Here is a 9,334-nt window from a genome sequence, read left to right on the forward strand (position 1 = left end):
GCAGTGCCAGAATGCCCCTGCCCAGTGACATGTCATCTGTGATCTGTGCCCACCTCTTCAGAGGAACACCCAGAGGAGGGCTTGGGGTTGGGGGAGGGGGGATGAAAAGTACACCACAGGGTGTACTCCAGCCCCATGTCAGCCAAGGGTATCTGTTTAAACCAGCCTGCCATTTGAGCTAAGTGTTGCTCATGGGAAACAAAAGTGGAGAAAAAATGTCTGACTGATGAGAAAAGTAAGAGCCATATATGAAGCAAACAAGTGTGAGGCTTGGAAAGAAGGAGACATGGACAGTGAGGAGTCTCAGACCAAACCCCTCCACCACCATTCTAGATCAATAGCAGATTATTTCTGGACCAGGAAGCAAGAGAAGAGAGTGTGAGCATCCTTTAGTTGACTGATGAAATCAGCTCAAAGACCCTACTCATCTTAAGATGAGAGTGTGTGCTGTATCAAATCTGGTGACCTTAGGATCTCCTGTCCCCTTCACCACCTGGTCTGAGTTATATGCCCCTCCCTGTTCTCCCACCATACCCTGTACTTTTCCCACCATGGCCCTGATTTAATGTATGCTTATCTGTTCATTTGTCAGTATCCATCTAGGCCCTGAGCTCTTGAAGGAGGAAACTAAATCCTACTCATTCTGAACCTCCAGCTTCTCCCATAGGGTAAACATAACACAAACATGTGGTAACTGGCTGATGACCAGTGTCTAAGAAAATAAATATCTAGACCAAGGTCCCACCCCAGTCTTATGGAATGAAAATCTCTTGCGTGTCTATATTTTTAAAAAGCCCTCCAAGTAATCCTTATGACCAGATAAGTTTGGGCACCCCTGGTCTAGACTATGAGTATTCCATCAAGGCTGGGACGTTGGGGGAGGAGAGAGGAGGTAAAGGACCCTTGGTGGTAGAGTGGGTACACTGGCACATTACTGCTCTAACTTACTACAGCTCAACTGTCCCTATCCTCATGCAATCCACTTCCACACTCAACCATGCCACACATGGCTAGAGCAAATTCTCAGGTGATTATCTACATATAGGGACTTCACGAGGTATGACAGGAGTAGAGCAGAATGATTTCATACTCCCCAGAAATAGGTGGTTGGTATACTCCAGAACTCCAATCAGATCAGCAGCAAGCACTGTCTTTTGGGGATGGTTTCTAGACTGTCTGGGGCAGGGTCTGAAGAACCCCAAGTTAAGCAATTTTAAGTACTCTCTAGCTAATTCTCAATTCTTGGCTCTACAGCTTGTCTAGAGTCAGTTCCATCACTCCAGCTCTTTGACCTGGACAAGTTATTTAACTTTTATGTGTCTTGGTTTCCTCAACTATAAAATGGGGATGATAATAGCATGTACTTTGTGGGGTTGTTATGAGTATTAATCTACCAAATCAATGCTCAGTATTTGGAGACATGGGGGAAGGTAATAACATGTCTGGCATCAGCTACTCTCAAAACAATTTTGCCCCCTTGAGAAACTCATGAATGGATGGTAGGGAAAGGAAGCTGAGTGTGAGTGGAGAGTAAGAAAACCAAGCTGGGAAAGTAGAGAGCAAGACCTCTGCTATGATGGATTTGGGTTGGATGACCTTGGACTGTGATTTAACACACAAGTCTGTTCTGACCTGTCAAATCCCTTCCTACTTACTGGTTGGTGATGAACCTCACAGGATAAATGTGAAAGTCCTTTAAATTTTACAAAAAGGTAGACAAGAGTAAGGTAACTGTGGTCTAACAGAAACCCTGTCATCATGAATGTAAAAAGATTTGGGTTCATACCCCTTGTCTACCTCTCGTTCTGTGATGACCTTAGACAAGGGTCTTGACTTCTTTGAGCCACTCTTTTCTTACTTGTAAAATGAGGATTCTACTCCACTTGCAGGATTTTTTTGATATTTAAATAATTTCCAGCAGCAAATGTTTGGATTTTTTAAAAACACTACTCATCCAGACCATCCAAGAAGGGATTCTGGGTTGGGTTCTTCTTTGAGACATTTACTCCACCCATTAATTGAGTACCAATCTCTCTTATTGAGGTCTTTATGCATAATCTTTAAAATTTCTTTAAAAGTATATTAAATGCCCTCCCTGGGGAAAAGATTGAGCCAGGCTCACTCATCTGAAGCCCCAAGTGAGAGCCCAAAGCAAACAAAGACAAACATTTGTGTTTCTGATGCCCCTCCCCTCCCCTGGCTGCAATGCTGAGGCAGCAGTGGCAGCCTCCTGCATGTGGCTCATCTCTGCCACCCCAGCATACGCTGAAGAAGAGGGACAGACAGAGGTGATGAGCAGATCACAAAAGCACGGTTTGGGTTGGGTTCCCCTAATCCATGTCTCCTGAGTTTGCCAAAGCATCACCTTATTTAGCCGGTTGGGATTGTTTTCTTAGCAGTTGACTGAAACTGCTGGAAATATACAGAGTTAGCATCCTTGGCAGCATTTTTCTTACTCACTGCAGGATCTTTTAGAGCAGTGGCGTCTAAATGGTCTGCCTGCTGTCAACAGTCTGAGTTCTGTGTGAAGGTTGCCAAGTGGCTGTGTGGTCTGGGTCCCTACTTCCTCATCTACAAAATAGGGGCAATTGTCACCAAGCAGAGTTATTTCCTCTCACCTAATTGCTCACTGGTATTCACTTCAGTGAGAATACTTAAGAGTGGCTTGTCATGTAAGTGTGAGTGGAGGTATCATGAGTCAGTGGCCATTATCTGTAGGTCAAAGTAAGCAGACATCCCTCTCCATCTGGAGCCAAGGATGAAGGGGTGAGAGTTACATGCTCCTTTATGCATGTGGATTTGCAGATCCAATTTTCTAGGTCATTATTAATCTGTTCTCAAAAAAAAATGAACAATCATATTGGTTATGCTGTCCCTGGACTAAAAATTCTTATTTTTATCATGTTAAAATAAAAACATATCACAACTAAATAACTTTAACAAATGAACTATAAAAATATAGGCTAACTCCCTTTATAACTAAAGATTGTTAAAAAGTAAGCTAAATCCTTCAGTTACTAAGTCTTAGTTGTTAGCAATAACAATTTATTCTAATTCTGATCTTCTCTACAGACTTGGTTAAAATACTCTTCAACTCACCCTTAATCCTTATCTGGTACTAGATTCTCTCCTTGGGCTTGTCTAGAGAAGAATTCTATGCCCTAAGATTGCTGTGATTAGAAGATTCTGTGGTCACATAAATTTGGGTAATGAAAATTCTATAGCTTTCTCTTAGGGTTTTAATAAAGCTAATTTACATATTAAATGCCCTGAGAAGACCTATAAAAAGGAATCATTTACTTTTATTTAATCAGAGCTTCTCAAACAAACTTAACAATAAAACCATTCTATCTTGACCTCTATTAACATGCAGTTGAATATACTCAGAAAAACACTGGTCCAACTACTATGTTCAGAGTGGGAAAGAATGTGCAGACAGGGCAGTCATTGTGAAGGCATAAGGTCAAGAGATTTGCTTCATCCTAACCAGTTTGGCTCAGTGGATAGAGCATCGGCCTGCAGATTCAAGGGTCCCAGGTTTGAGTCCAGTCAAGGGCATGTACCTTGCTTGGGGCACATACCCAGTAGAAAGTTTTCAGAAGGCAGTTGGTCGATGTTTCTCTCTCATCGATGTTTCTAACTCTATCCCTCTCCCTTCTTTTCTATAAAAAAAAGTCAATAAAATATATTTTTTAAAAGAAGAAGACTTGCTTCATCTCTGTTGAGAAAGCATTTGCCCCAAGTGAGAAAGACAGAGGAAGCTGAGAGCAGATTGAGGCCTGCATGTTCGGATGCAGAAAAGAAGGGCTCTAGGATGCTGGAAAATGAAGGTCCCTAAAGACCAATTCTCCTATCAATGTATACATCTCACCAGGCATGGATCTTGATGGGTCTTTCCAAAAGTCATTGACCTTCCCTCAGGAAGCACTATAGGAAGGGGGACTCATCCATTTTTATTAGTATGCTGGATTTTCTGGAACTCAAATGACAATACCTCCTCCTCTTTTCTTGCAGTTTGGAAGAGTGGAAAACACAGAGTCCTTGGAGTAAGGCCAGTGTTCAAAGCTCAGCCTCTCCACTTTTCAGTTACATGGCCTCCAGGAAGAGTTTTTACCCTCGGGTCTCAGTTTTCTGGTCTGTAAATTGGGATTAGCATAACCTCCTCATCAGGCAGCAGAGGACTACAGGAGGTAGTGTTAGAAAGCCCTTACACAGTGCAGTGATCAACACTTAGCAGCCCTTGTGATAATAATGGCAATGTGAGGTACAAAGCTCTACTAGAAGCTGTCAGTTTGGAGACTGCAGGGGAGGAAAGAATTCTAAGGAGTAGTCCTGTTTAAGGCCAATGCAGCATTGAAGTCTGGTTTCTGCATAAAATTGTAAGGAATCACAGCTTCTGAATTGAGAGTTACATAAAAGCCATTCTCTTCTGCCTGGACACACCAGTTTCCCATTCCAGGCTCGTCAGTAATGCAAGCCATCAATAAATCAAATATTTATTGAGCTACTGCATATTTCCCAGAATTATGGGGATTATGATTTAGTGAACATAATTTCCTCCTTCAAATCCTTGCTTCTTTCACCTATCTGTGAAAAATATGTAAAAATGGCTGACATTGAGTGCCTGCCATTTACCAGGCATTGAATTAGGCTGTTTATTAGTATCATTTCTAATTGTTATAGAAACTGTGCAAGGTTGAAACTTTTATTCTCATTTTACAGATATGGACAAGTTTAGTGAGGTTTATTAAGTTGCCCCACATCGATTTTGCTGACTGAGCTGAGGTTTTAATGAGAGTCACCAACTCCAAATCCTGTCATAAACTCATGCATCATTTTTATCTATGTGGGCTTCTGCAAATCAAAGCACATCATCCGAAAATGAAGAGTTCACTTTGACATTTAAAGGGTCCACCCATAGAATATGGTGGACAGATGTGCCTCAAAGCACATCTTTTAACCTGAAAGAGGTTTAAACCTACGAATTCTTCTTTGGCATCAAAGAGAAACACCTGCCATTATCAAATTATTTTCCTGATCAATCTCTCTGACTTCTTCGCTGGAGACCAGAACTCTCAGGGGTTGATGGTGGCCAACCCACCTTCACAGGGTCTCAGCTGGAGAAACCTCTCCTGCTCATATAGGAACTTCAAGTTTGGTTTCTGGCTCTTCAAGATCCCAGTGAGCTGTTAGTACCATGTGCCAGAGCTGGTACAAGAGGGTATCCAGCAGGCAGAGAAGAAGTCAGCCAGCCCTATTCAGCAGCATAACATAGTAGTTACAGTATTTGGATTCAAGACCCAGATCAGCCACTTCCTTTCTGATGCCAGACATGTTAATGGTATCCTGCCTCTTAGCTCCAGTTTCCTCATCTGGAAAATGAGGATAATTACCACCTGTCTCCTATGGTGACTGTGTGGATTAAATGCAATGACATGCAAAATGTCCAGTACATGACTTGCCCCAGTAAGAACCAAAAAAAAAAAAAATGTTAGTGGTTTATGTTAAATGTCAGGGCAGCAATTGCGTGGAAGTCTTTTCTATCCTTTTCAAATATCTCATTAACTCAGTGATATTCAGAACGTCTAGTATGTGCCAAGCAATGTGTTAGACATTGAGAAACACAAAGATGAAGAAGACACATCAGTCACTTCCATTCTAGTATGGAGAGCAGACACTGAGACTATTAGTTACCTGTACTAATAAAAGAATAATAAGCTAATTAGACTGGGAGACCTTCCAGGAGACCTTCTGGATGTTCTTCTGGACAAAGCCATGGTGGCGGGGCCGAGGGTGGAGGTGGTTAGGGGCCAAGAGGGGAGGGCAGTTGTGGGTGATCAGGCCAGGATGGGATGGCAGTTGTGGGTGATTAGGCCAATGGCAGGGGGTGGGAGGGGAAAGGGAGGTATTTGGGGGTGATCAGGCCAGTGTGGTGCCCAGTTGGGGATGAGCAGGCCAACAGAGGGGGCACAGTTGGGGGTGGGCAGGCCATCAGTGGGGGTCAGTTGGGGGTGATCAGGCCAGTGGGAGGCAGTTGGGATGAGCAGGCCATCAGGGGAGCAGTTGGAGGCAAGCAGGTGAGATGGTTGGGGGGGGGGCAGTTGGGAGTGAGCAGGGGGCAGTTGGTTAGGGGCAATCAGGCAGGCAGGTGAGCAGTTAGGAGCCAGTAGTTCTGGACCAGCAGTCAGACATCATCCCCGGAGAAGTCTCAGATTGGAGAGGGTGCAGGCTGGGCTGAGGGACACCCCCTGTCCCGTCCATGAATTTCATGCACTGGGCCACTAGTTTTAATATAATATAGTGAATGATACAAAGAGGTTAACAGGGGCCAATGGGAATACCAACAGACATTCAGTACCATGTGGAAGGTCCAGGAAAGCTTTCAAGAGGCAATGCCTGAGTGATCGTCAATGAGAAATCAGGGCTAATAAAAAATAGAGAGAAACAAAGATGGCGGCATAGGGTAGACACCCGAATGCAGCCTACCACAACAAATTTCAATTTAGAACTGGAAAACAGGGGAAAGATCATCCTGAAGCACCAGACGGCTGGCTGAGAAGAGGTTCTACCATCTGGGAAGGAGAGAGAAGGCACACTGAACCTCAGGAACTGTGAAGGTGTGGAGAACTGTACGCGCGAAAAGGCGGCCACAGACTTCACTGCCAGCTTGCTTGCGGAGCACAGAGAGGGCGGGCCAAGTTCGCTGCTGGCTTACTCCCTGCGCGCGGAGAGGGCAGACAGCTAATGTGCGGCTGGCTTTCTTATGCGGGAGGAAAACAGAACCACCTGATAGACGGCCCCAGACAGGGAGAGGCCAGACTGTCAGGCAGTGGGCAGAGATCTCTTGGAGGTGTGTGAAGCCATTACTGCGGGACTCAGAAACCAGACCCTCATAGGGAGGGGCTGACTAAAACTTGTCTGCACCACCCAAGACTCTGCCCCATCCAAGCGGAGCACAGAAGCCCCTCTAGTGGCTAGCTTTCTCATTCGCTGTGAATAGGACTCTCGTAGGGAGTGGCAGACAGGAATCTAAAGCTTCTCTGCACCTATACCAAAGAGGTGCCCGTGCCTGCAACCAATCTTCGGAATTCACCAAAGCTTGGCTGTGCCACCCTGAGACTCCGCCCCATCCAAGCAGAATACAGAAACCCTCCTAGCTGAGAGACTTTCTGATCCTCATAGCCAATTGGCTTGGAGATCAACGCTTACCAGTGATACCAAAAACATGCAAGGCTTAACAAGACTGCACACACAACCCACAAAGGGCTATACCAAGACTTTCTACCTCAGATAACTGGGAGGCTGACCCACTGAACCATATAGGACACCTTAGCACACAAAGCCACCTTACCAACTCAGGGAAGCTGTGAAAAGGAAACAGATCACAAACAAAAGAAATGGAGGACAAGAAGCGACTTGATATAGAGTTAAAAACCACACTTAAAAGGTTTTTCAAGAGTTTCCTAGAAAAGGCAGATAAATGAGATCTATGAGGATATGAAAAGGGATCAACTAGAAATAAAGAATACATTGTCTGAAATAAAAAATATTATACAGAGTCCTAAAAGCAGAATGGAAGATCACAAGAATCAAGTCAAAGGTTTGGAACACAAAAAGCCAGAGGACACTCCTCCACAGAAGCAAGAAGGCAAGAGAATCCAGAAAATTGAAGATAATGTAAGAAACCTCTGGGACAATTTCAAACGAACCAACATCAGAATTATGGGGGTCCCAGAAGAAGAGAGAGAGCAAGATACTGAAAACATATTGACAGAAAACTTCCCCCACCTGGGAAAGAAATAGACTTACAAGTCCAGGAAGCGCACAGAACCCCAAACAAAAGGAATCCAAAGAGGACCACACCAAGACACATCATAATTAAAATTTCAAGAGCAAAAGACAAAGAGAGAATGTTAAAAGCAGCAAGAGAAAAGCAGGTAGTTACCTATAAAGGAGCACCCATACGATTTTCAACTGATTTCTCAACAGAAACCATGCAGGCCAGACGGGAATGGCAAGAAATATTCAAGGTGATGAACAGCCAAAAATACTCTACCCAGCAAAGCTATCTCTCAGAATCGAAGACCAGATAAAGAGCTTCACAAGTAAAAAAAAGCTAAAGGAGTTCATCACCGCCAAACCAGAATTATATGAATTGCTGAAAGGGGTTCTTTAGGAAGAGGAAGAAGATATAAATAAAAATTATGATCAACAAATACGTAACTATCAACAAGTGAAACTAAAATCCAAGGGAATTTAAAAAATCTGATGAACAATATTAACTGGTGAATATAATATTATAGAATCAGAGGTATGGAAGGGGAGTGAACTGACAATTCTCGGGGAAAAGGGGAGTGGCGGGTGCGGGAAGAGACTGAACAAAAACTGTGCACCTATGGATGAGAACAATGGGGGGTGTGGAAAAGCAGAGGGTGGGGTGGGAACCTGGTGGAGGGGAGCAATAGAGGGGGCGGGGGAAATGAGGAACATTTGTAATAATATGAACAATAAAGATTTACAAAAAAAATAAAATAAAATAAAAACTGAAGGTAGAATAAGTATTCCTGGCCAGGGGAATGGTTTATCAAAGGCAGAGAGGCATCAACCAGCCAGGTTCACACCAGTTTTGCAGACTCAGGTCTTGAAAGTACTACCATAAGGCCACATATTTACCTGCCTTGTTTCCTATGTTTTTGCCCAGAATAAAAGGGCATTTCCATTTTAAAACAAACAAACTTCTAAATATGTATACATCCCTCAAATTCAGAATGTCTCCATCACTGTTGATGCTTGCTCTGGCCAGTACTGTAGTCTGCATCCCAGAAAGAAATAGCCTGAATCTTAAAACACATCTAGGTCTCCTTAACATCAAAGAATGGGTGAACAGGAAGATGCTGTTTTCAGTGTCCTTCCCAAATGGGGGATGGTGATCAAGGGGGGAGTAGGCAGAGAGGAATGAATGGGGTAGAAATAGGGGGATATAAGTTGTGCCCTCTGTGTCATCACAAGAAGATGTATCATTCCACACCCAAGCTCGAGAGATGTGGAACAAAGCAGAGAGAGGCAAAAGGCCAATGGCCCCAAATCCCAAACTACGGCCCAGGCATACTAGTCAGTATTATTCAACAACCTCTATGAGCTTGCCCTGTTGGGGATTGGGGGGAGACATGCTTTATAGGATATGACAAGAATGGATAACATAGCACCAACTTGTGCCCTACTCAAAGAATGAAAAGTTTAGACAAGTATAAGAAAGCAAACCCAAGCCCAGCAACTAAAGAGCACTTGAAAGATTGACATACAAAGAAATTCTGTAAATGCTGAGGTGAAAGGA

Source organism: Pipistrellus kuhlii, unplaced genomic scaffold (genome assembly GCF_014108245.1).
Source record: "Pipistrellus kuhlii isolate mPipKuh1 unplaced genomic scaffold, mPipKuh1.p scaffold_m20_p_3, whole genome shotgun sequence".
NCBI lineage: Eukaryota > Metazoa > Chordata > Mammalia > Chiroptera > Vespertilionidae > Pipistrellus > Pipistrellus kuhlii.